The sequence below is a fragment of the Gossypium raimondii genome, chromosome 12 (genome assembly GCF_025698545.1).
Source record: "Gossypium raimondii isolate GPD5lz chromosome 12, ASM2569854v1, whole genome shotgun sequence".
NCBI classification, from domain to species: domain Eukaryota; kingdom Viridiplantae; phylum Streptophyta; class Magnoliopsida; order Malvales; family Malvaceae; genus Gossypium; species Gossypium raimondii.
Window position 1 is genome coordinate 8,874,487 of NC_068576.1, and position 10,084 is coordinate 8,884,570.

General features: G+C 32.3%; 1 long non-coding RNA gene and 1 pseudogene across 1 annotated transcript; one reads left to right on the top strand and one right to left on the bottom strand.

Annotated features, from left to right (window-relative positions):
* Nucleotides 1–3,515: 3,515 nt before the first annotated feature.
* On the bottom strand, nucleotides 3,516–4,482 carry LOC128035580 (probable non-specific lipid-transfer protein AKCS9; annotated as a pseudogene).
* Nucleotides 4,483–6,156: 1,674 nt separating this feature from the next.
* Nucleotides 6,157–9,143, top strand: LOC128035581 (uncharacterized). The gene is made up of 4 exons (XR_008192057.1): nucleotides 6,157–6,230; nucleotides 6,705–6,789; nucleotides 7,891–7,957; nucleotides 8,561–9,143. It is a non-coding gene; the product is annotated as an uncharacterized LOC128035581 (long non-coding RNA).
* The last annotated feature ends 941 nt before the right edge of the window (nucleotides 9,144–10,084 follow it).

Sequence of the window (10,084 nt, forward strand, 5' to 3'; positions counted from 1 at the left end):
GACGGTTGAACTGTGCACTGTGAATATTAATTGATTGTTTGTTTCTGCGGGATTACACAATGAGTTTACGTAAACTCACCTTTTTTGTTTAATGTGCATAGGTAATCCCCAGACTTAGACGAATCGGTGTGACGGAGGACTCAGCGGTGACCACAGTAATTTTTAGACTTTATGGTTTTCAATTGCATTTTATGATTTCATTATTATTGATTATTTGAGTTGTAATTTAAGGATCTCCTGTGACTTTACGGATTTATACCTGCTGGTCGTAGGAAATTCGGTTCTCAAAAAGTTAAAGTATTTTCTAAACGCATGATCACTTAAACTGTTTTATAAAAGCTTCCGCAACAAGGGATGTTTCAAAACAAATGTTTTAAATGAATAAAGACGACTTTCTAAGTTCTTACAAAGGTTTACTAAAGATAATAACATGGAATGTTTTCATCGTAACAACGAGGTTTCAAAAACACTATCGTGTGACATTGTCAGATACAACCATAATGCCTAGGCTGAGTTTAGGGTGTTACACAATTTGGCATTAAAACACTTACCCGAGATGAAATCAACAACCTCACAATCTTAATTCACTAAAGGGTTAACCACCTCGCGATTTCCACCTAAAACAAAACTTGCACAATTAAAGATACGAAACACCGCTACACATAAATCCCCCACTTTACAAAAAAAGTAGTGGAAATCCCCGAAAGTTGAAACCAAAAAAAAAAAGATACTTACGCAAGAATCGAGTTGCAATCTCTTTAATCAAACACTTCCCTTTGAAATTTAATGACACAAGGATCAATAGACAAGAAAACAACGAAAATTAGGAGGCGAAAGATGAAGAAAGAATAAAGTTTGAGAAATTCTCTTTCGTTACTGGAAACCAACGTGAAACAAACAAATGAGAGAAATTCGGGGAAACATGGAATATGTGAATAATGTGGAAACAATTTTGGGGAAATATTTTTTAAAAAATAATAATAAAATAAAAATACATCCAAACTAACCAGACCCACTAATCTAATCCCCATCTAATAGATTTTCTAGAGTTTTATTAAAACCCAAATTGCCTAAACTGCACGGCAACAAGAAAAATTAACAAAAATATTCCCACTTGCACAGGCAAGGATTCAAACGTAAGACCAAAGGATAAATTGAAGCCTTACCATTGAACCAGTAAGCTCATTCTTGTCAAAATTTGAGCGAGAATTAAATTTATGTTAGATACTAGAAATAGGAATTGGGGGTAAAATAACAAAAAATTCAAGAAACATGATTCGAAACCAAAACCTCTTACATACAAACATAACACTTACCCATGAAACCAGATTAATTAACTTAACAAAAAATTTCACAATCTGAACCCAAAATCAGAACGTGACCCCTCTTGATTCCAACAATCCAATTTCTTCAAACCCAATTTTTGGGATGTGACAAGTTTATTTAGCAAGCAATGAATTTCCACCAAAAAGAAGCTTTACAAGATCGTATCTAGCCATAATATACCAAAACGACCTACATTTAACAAACTAAAACATGATCAAACCTTCCATCAAGTTAATAACCAATACTCTTCAACCTAACGAAGTTACACAAGTAAACAGACTCTTATTATCATACATTATAATGCATAACTCAAGCATTGAAAGTTCATCACAGAGAACTTTATAGGTTCGTTACTAATCAAGCATACGACAACAACCAAAATACCATTAAATCAAAAGACTTAACCTAGGTACATGCCATTAACTAACTATATGGACAAAGAGTGCAAAATTAGAATGAGTTAAGCTACTTGGTCTGGGATACTTGTCGAACCTTCAATCTATTAGAGAACCTAATTAGAACTTGTGCATGGAAACAAACAAATTCGTATGCAAAGTAATGTATACTTAGTGGTGTTATCATAATTTAGAATCCAAACAAGTTAAAGTTAAATTAAAAGCATAATTGAAATATAACAATTTATAAAGTAACAAACTTTACATAATTCACATTCTTCACATAATAATCACATTATTCATTTGCCAAAACACCCTCAAGGTATTCGCAAGACATACTGGAATATAAGAATTTTCGACGCACCCTTAGGGTATTAGCGTCTCATTTAACATAATATAGGTCAATTTCAATTTCAGTACTTTAAACATAATCAATGATCATTTATAATTCACATTCATTTTATTTTCTTAGCCCTCATTAGCTAACTTGCATTTGAGAACAGATACACGGATCAACCCACCAACAATCTAGTATACACACTGAAGTGCTAATCGAGCATAAATGCACTGATCCCACCAACCATACCAAAATACACATGTACCTTACGGTATTTGAGCTGCTGATATGTTCTTGACTCAAAGGGAATTAGATAATTGTCACTTAATGATACATGCTCAGCGCTAGATCTCCCACCTACAAAAGGAACCTAATGGCATGCCAACTATACTTGTAACTCTATTTGATGCTATTAATAGGACATTATCATTATCAACCATCACTCAAACATATAATGATCAATATATCATAGCATTATTATATTGTAATACAATATTCACACATGTACATATACATATTTCAAACATAACCCAATCGACTCAATTGATCAAATTTATTCATACGTCGAATTATTCTCTACACCAGTATTATCGATTATAATTAATTACCTATTTAAGCATAAATTGAAATGAAGGTATGTAAGCATAAACTAGAATAGCTATTCGCGGATGGCCTTTTCTTTTCCTTTATCTTTCGACGTCCCAGTGTCCTCTTTAGCTACGTTCGATAATCGATTATGGAAATTCATTAGTACACAATAGAAAAAGGCACAACTAACAATTGAAGCATGAATGTATGTTTTAAAATTAGGTCTCTTGTTAACCCTAAGGTCCGACATGCTCGTATCTTTAGGTTTTCCTGAGCGAATCTAAATTCAACTTTGTATATATACTACAAGAACCTCAACTTTCAATCTAATCAGTGTTTGATTGAAACAAATAAACAGAATTTAACTAGAGTATTATTTCTCAAATTTGACTAAAATAGGAGTCATACTTAACACTATAACATAAAATTTCAATTATTTTTATTCTATTCAATTTGGTCCCTAATGTTTCAACAATATCTTCAAGTCTTTAAGCTTAACATCACCTATTTCCTTACTAGCATAGTTCTCACAAGCACCAAATTTAACAACTAAAATTTCATAGTTTCAATTTAATTTCACAATGTTCCGTACAATGGTAACTTAAATGACCTCATATAATATTAACATTTAAACAATGGGTTAATTAGAACTAGTTTCCTACTAGAGAAATCTATGAAATTTAAGAAGAAAAATACATGTTTACCTTGCTAATTTGTTGGCTGATTATAAAGGGTGAAGCTTTGCCTATTTCTTCTCTTTAAATTCGGTTTATGAAGAAGAAGATGATGAAGACATGTTTTCTCTCTGTCCCTCTTAACATGCATATATATAATAATTAACTCACTCATTAATCGTTAGATTAAGTTAATTAAACCATGACCCTAGGGCCATTAATCCATTTCTTAATCTTTAGTGGAAATAGATGGTGATGATACTTCTTGAGCCCGAGGAAGAAGACAGTGATGAGAGTAGGGGATATGGATGAGTTTCTTCATGATGACCTGGATGAAGGTTGGTCATTTCTTTCTTATTGTCTGTCCATTTTAGTTTTTCGTTTCTTGTCGTATTATTATTTCATTTTATAGTTTAATTTTGGTTATTTTATTTTGTAGGTACCCTACATGTTTTGGCTAAACATCGGCTTTTGCATTAGTGTTGGCTTTTTTAAGCTTCTATAAATTGCATTAGAAGAAAAAACACTGTCCATAAACTCACGACAAATTTAATTGCTCAAGTGTTGCTTATCAAATCAAAGAAGGAAAATAATGAAAAAACAACATAAGTTGATTAGCCATATTTTCACGATGGAGAAACTGTAAGCCATACCAATATTATCATTTTTATAATTTTTCCAAAATAAAAATGTAAAATATTATCTTAATTTTATCTAATATCTTATCGTTATTCTTTTATTCAGAACAGTACTTGACAGCAAAAACAACACTTATTTACTGCCAGTAGAGAGTAGATACACCATTAAGCAACATTTAACACTTAGGATATGGGACTCCACAAGTCGAAGCAACCCTTTTAGCGTTAGGATTGTCGACATACTGTTTAAGAGCTGGGTTCTTAATGTATCCACAGAGGCATGGCTGCTGTTCCTTCAGCCTGCTGCAACAACTGGTTGATGGAGGCGAGGACGACGTGAGCGCCGGCATGCAGGGGAGAAGCTTCATGGGATTACATGTCTTTGCCTCCGCCGTGCGAGTTTCACTTGAAAATATCACCACCGCCAGTGCCACCACACACAAGGCAACAAAGGAAACTCTCATCATCTTTTTTTTTTTTTCTCCTACACAAGCTGCTAATACAAAGAAAGCAAAGAAGTTAAATGGTACTGGGTGCATTTTGGGGTATGATTTGAGGCACAATTTATAGACGTTGCGATTGGTAACTCCTCAGATGTTACAGTTTGCACCATGATTTACGGATGTTAAACTCTCTAAGTAATTTTGATTATTCTATTATACTCATATTTGAAATTTAATGTTTAGATTTTTTATATAATACATTTGTCATCATTCGTTTTACAGTTTGATCCTAATTTTGTTTGGATCGAAGGTGATATTTAGATAAAGTTTTTCCAACAATATCATTTATAGGATTCGAATTTGATACAAATATTTAAGAAATAAGTCTACTTTAAACTAAAAAATTTAAAAATTAAATTATATTAAATTAAAATATAAAAATTAAATTTTATAGTAAAAAATCATAATCACAGTGTGACTTAAAACGATGTATGTTAATACCATATTTTATAATTTGATATAAAAAAAATTAGTATATTTAAAAAAAATATTTGTATTTAAATTGATTGGAGTAGTTTTACGTTTAGCCCAAACGTAAGGATAGAATGTTTAGAAAAAAAATTTGGGTAATGGGAATTTGGTAAAATGGTGGAACCTGTCTTATTGTTGTAAAAGTAACCAGCAACGTTGCCAAGGAATCGAAGTTACTGGTTGTCGTCACTCGTCATAGTCGACAAAACAATAGGTTTGACCAATAAAAAAGTCAGTTATGGGTTTAAAATTTGGTATTTGTGTCAAGATTAAAATTTTAAAATTCTAAATTTATAGGATTAATAATGATTTAATTTGAGAAGATTAAATAAATCTAAAATTTAGGCATCGTACAAGACTAATGACAAAATTTAACTAAATAGATTTAAATGCTATAGTTTAATCAGGACTGAAATTTCAAAATTTGAAAAGTACAAAAACTAAAATTGATTAATTCAAAAACTAAAGGGAATAAAATCGACCATTCCTTTAGAGTAAAATTCCTGTAGGACGAAATGTCATAAATCAAGATTCTAACACAAGCCAATGGATGATACTCAGATAATCCAAACAAAAAGAATGTCCACATTCTCATCAAGGGCCCAATGATCTAGAGGATGGGCAACACCATTAACTGAACTACGAGCATAAGCATAATAAAAAGAAACAAAAATCAAACCACTCACACAAAGTACGGGCCTCCTCAATGATTTAACCATCAATAGACAAGTCCAAACTACTACTCTTAAGTTTGTGAATCACTAAAAAATCTAACTCAACAATAATGCCGCTGAAGTCCAAATCCCTAGTCATCATAAGGATGTTGTGTAACAGTCCGGTTTAGGCCTTAGTTGGATAGTGATTTCGAGACCACGAATCTGAGTCAAAAAAATACTTTAATATTATTTTTGGTGTCTACAACATGTTGATTTATATGTGTAAAAATTTCATGTGAAAATTTTATCGTTTGTATGCTCAATTTTAAAAAAAGAACTTAATCACGTAAAATATAAAAGTTGTGTTCTTATAGTTAAAGGTGTCTATTAGCTATGGAACCCTAAAGTGAAGGTTCTTAACTGGTAATTATCCCATTTTTTAGATAGTGGATGATAGTGGGATGGCACATGGTGTAATTATTAATATTATTAATGGTTATTTAGGTAAATTAGTAAATAATGTTAAATTAAAATAAAACAAAATGTATTGTCATCTTCCACTATTCATCTTCACCATAAATTCAAGGAGAAGAAAGCCATTGTTGGCTTTAACATTCGGCCAAGCGCTCATTGCTCAAATAGGTACGGTTTTAGCTTCGTTTTTAATGGTTTCTACGTTTTTGAGATCGTTGCAGCTTAATCTAGCTAGTCCGTATCTCCGATTTCAAAACTGTTAAAGTATTTGAATGTTGGGATTGTTGAATGCATGAGTATTTTGATAGTTGATGATGGAAAATAAATATTTGTTAATAGATTAATATGTTTAATTAAATGATTTTTGATAAAAATGTGTATTAAGGATTAAATTGTGAAATTTGTAAATTGAAGGGTGAAATTATGAAATAAATTGAATAAATGGGCTGCTAAGGACCGAAGGTAAATTCGGCCTAACATGGGTTTGTTGAAATTTTGAGTAATTTGTGTTATTTTGAAATAGGGACTAAATTGTAAAAAATGTGAAATGTTAGGGGCTAAAATGCAAAATACCCAAATTATGTATTTTTGGATAAAATTGAATGAATATGTTATTAAACAAGCCAAATTTGAATTGATTAGATCAAGAAAAGAGGAGATTAGATTTGGATCGGGGAAAAATAAAAAAATTTCGAATAGTCGTCCGCTTCGTTCATGTTCGTACGAGGTAAGTTCATAAGTGAATAATTGTTGTTAAATTCATATGAAAATGTATTTAATTGTTTCGAGTTGAATTTTAGTAACTATATATGTGTATGTCGAATTAATATAAGTATAGGAAAAGTAACTACGAGCTTGAAACGAACGAATTAGGACGTCCGAAAGCCCCGTGCGAACCATAGGAATAGTTAGGATACACATGTCATGACATAGGATTCCGATATGAGTTATCGTGTGAGACCACGTCTGGGACGTTGGCGTCGATTTGAGATTTACGTGTAAGACCATGTCTAGGACGTCGGCATTGTACATGATTTCATGTAAGACCCTGTCTGGGACAGTGGCATCGATATTTGATTACATGTAAGGCCACGTCTAGGACGTTGGCATTGTAAGAGCTTCCAAGCTATCTGAGTATCCTTATTCATTTCGAACGGTTCAACCGGCAATATCGAGAAATGAATGACTATGTGAAAGTATATCCGATTCAGGTACGTACGAAGTGTATATGATATTCAAGAATGAAAAGTAAGTATGTTTCAAATGACGATTCGTGAAATACATAATAATGAATGAAATGAATGCATATAAATGAACGTTGTGATACATATGCTCATTATATGAAATTGTAATGAAATAAGCTTAATTATATTCAATAGTTCGAGTACCATGAAATGGTGGTCCTATGTTTCGAACATGGGATTTATGAAATATGAAACATGGTTTTGAGGTATGCTAGTTTGGTTTGAAAGATGATTAGATAAATGTTATTGATAAGGTTAAATTATTAAATATGTTATGTATATGTGAAAGAGGTAAATAAACATGTTTTGATTTGTTGGTTATGTGTTTTGTATGACCGAATGTGATATATATTTGAATGAAGAGTATATATGGTTCGAACAGTGGAATTATGAAGCATGTGTAATATGACTTTGATGTATGGTAGTTAATTTGAATTTTGAATTGATAAATGAGATTGAAATGGTTGAGATTTGCTAAATTCGGGCTAGTTAAAGTGAATTATAAATATAATTGAGATGATTTATTTGCTTATGGCTTACTAAGATTTCAACGCTTACTCTGTGTGTTTTTCCTATGTTTATAGAGTTTTGGAGACTTGCTCGGGTTGGAAGTCATAGGAGACCTCATCACACTATCCGGTTATCGCTTCGGTAAATATAAGCTTTGAGTTTTTGGTTATGTGGCATGTATAGGCTAGTTTTGATATGTTTGGTTTTGAAATTTGTTTATATGTATATAGCCATGCGAAAATGGCTTGATCATGATACTAATGTTGGTATATATATTCGGTCATGTTATAAGCTTAATTTGGAGGTATGTTTCATGTTAAGTATGTTTGTGATGTTGGTTATAAGATTCAACAATGAGAAGTGTTAATGATGATGCATAGTAGTTGTGTTTTAATGGGTTAATAGGGAGTGTTTTTAAGAGATAATTGGGGAGAAGTTATCAAAATAAGATTTTCTCCTTACAAGTTTTCTAATTTTTTTTTCCTTTTCCCAACAAATTTTTGATGTTAAACTTTTATTTCTCTGCCATGTTTTCTCCCTTCTTGTTCACTTTTCGTTTTTGTTCCCCTTTGGCCGAATCTTATTTCTTCTCTTTCCCCTCTCTTTTCATTTATGTATTATTTCGTGAGTCATCTCTTTGGGTGCAACTTTTGACTTCATTTGTTTCGATAAGTGGAATTTTTTCCCTTAGTTATCGCATTTCGATTAGGCAGTTAACAAAGGGTTCATTTTACTCTCGTTTAGGTGTTGTTCAAAGGTTTTAAGCGGATATTCCAGTGTGTGGAGACGACTTGTTATTGGATATGTCGCGGTAAGTTTTTGAATCGTCGTTGGTTTAGTTTCTCAAGTTTTATGTTGGGGTATTTGGTTGATTGATGAATCAAGTGATTAATTAAGGGATATATTGGTCAAATATAGGTTTTTGAAGGCTCGGGTTAATTTGCACAGTGAATCGGTACCAGGTGTGTACTCGAAACGCAGATAATAAGATTTGGTGAAAAGCCGAAATTGCTTGCTGTCGAGAAATAAGAGAAGTAAGAGAAAATGATATGAAAAATTGTAGAGAAAGGAAATAAGGGTGTTATAAACTTGGAAATCAACATTCTGCACTAAAATAGTTTTGGACAGCAGCAGTAGTCTAATTTTAAAAAATCATAAAAAATAGTGGAAATTGAGTTAGAGGTTGAATAAAATATGAAATTTAAATTTATTGAGTCTAGTTTTAGATGGAAGAAACAGTGTAGGCAATGAAATTGTAAGTTACGAGATATAATGAATTTTGTGAGCCAATGTCAGAATGGTTTTGGGTTCCCCTGTTCTGACTTTGGAAAATCTTCAAAATTTGTAAAAAATAATTAGGGCTTAAATATATACGTTTAAATCCTTAATGAGTCTACTTTCAAGAGAAACAAACGAAAACATCATCCAAATTTCGTACTAAGAGACAAACAATTTTTACTAAGGAAGGGTTGAAGCTATCAAACAGCAGAATAGGGATAAATTTGAAGATTTTACTATAAATTCTAAAAATTTTATGATAGAAAGGTATTTGAGTCTAGTTTGAAAAACATCAAGAAAATCTTAATTTGGAATTCTGTAACTCAAGTTATAAATAATTTAGTGACAATGACTCAAGTAGACAGCTCTGAATGATCATATTAGTAAATAGTGGAAACATATATGAATATTTAGCTAGCATGAGTTACATTAAAAATGGATCACACGGCCAATGCCAATTTTACTTGAGCATGGCATATCTGAATTGGGTCCATTTCTATCGAAATGATTTTATGGTTGCGCGAGTCGCCCTAGTCGACTGTGAACCAACTATAAGGTCGGTAAGGGCTACTTAGGCCCCTAAATGTGTGAAATTGACTGAATGATATTTGTACTAAGCATGTTAATATCTGAACTGAATGTATGTACTGAAATTGCATAATAGCATATCATCCATGGTATGTTGCATTACATTGGGTTGGGGGTTGTTATTTGGAGGAAGTGTACTGAAAGGCTTTAAGCCTAATTTACTGGGAGCTCAGCTGCAAACTACTATTTTGTGCCGCATTCAGTACTACTTGGAGTGTAGGGATGGGTGAGTTGATTATATCCCCACACGGAGTGTAAGGTTGGACGGGTATGGTGTGTAGAGGCTGGTTGGGTAGGATTTTCCTATTGCTTAACTGTTACTACTACTGATACTGTGATGGGCTAAAGCCCTGTTGTATTGTTGACACTGTACTGAGATGGGCTAAGGCCCAAACTATCACT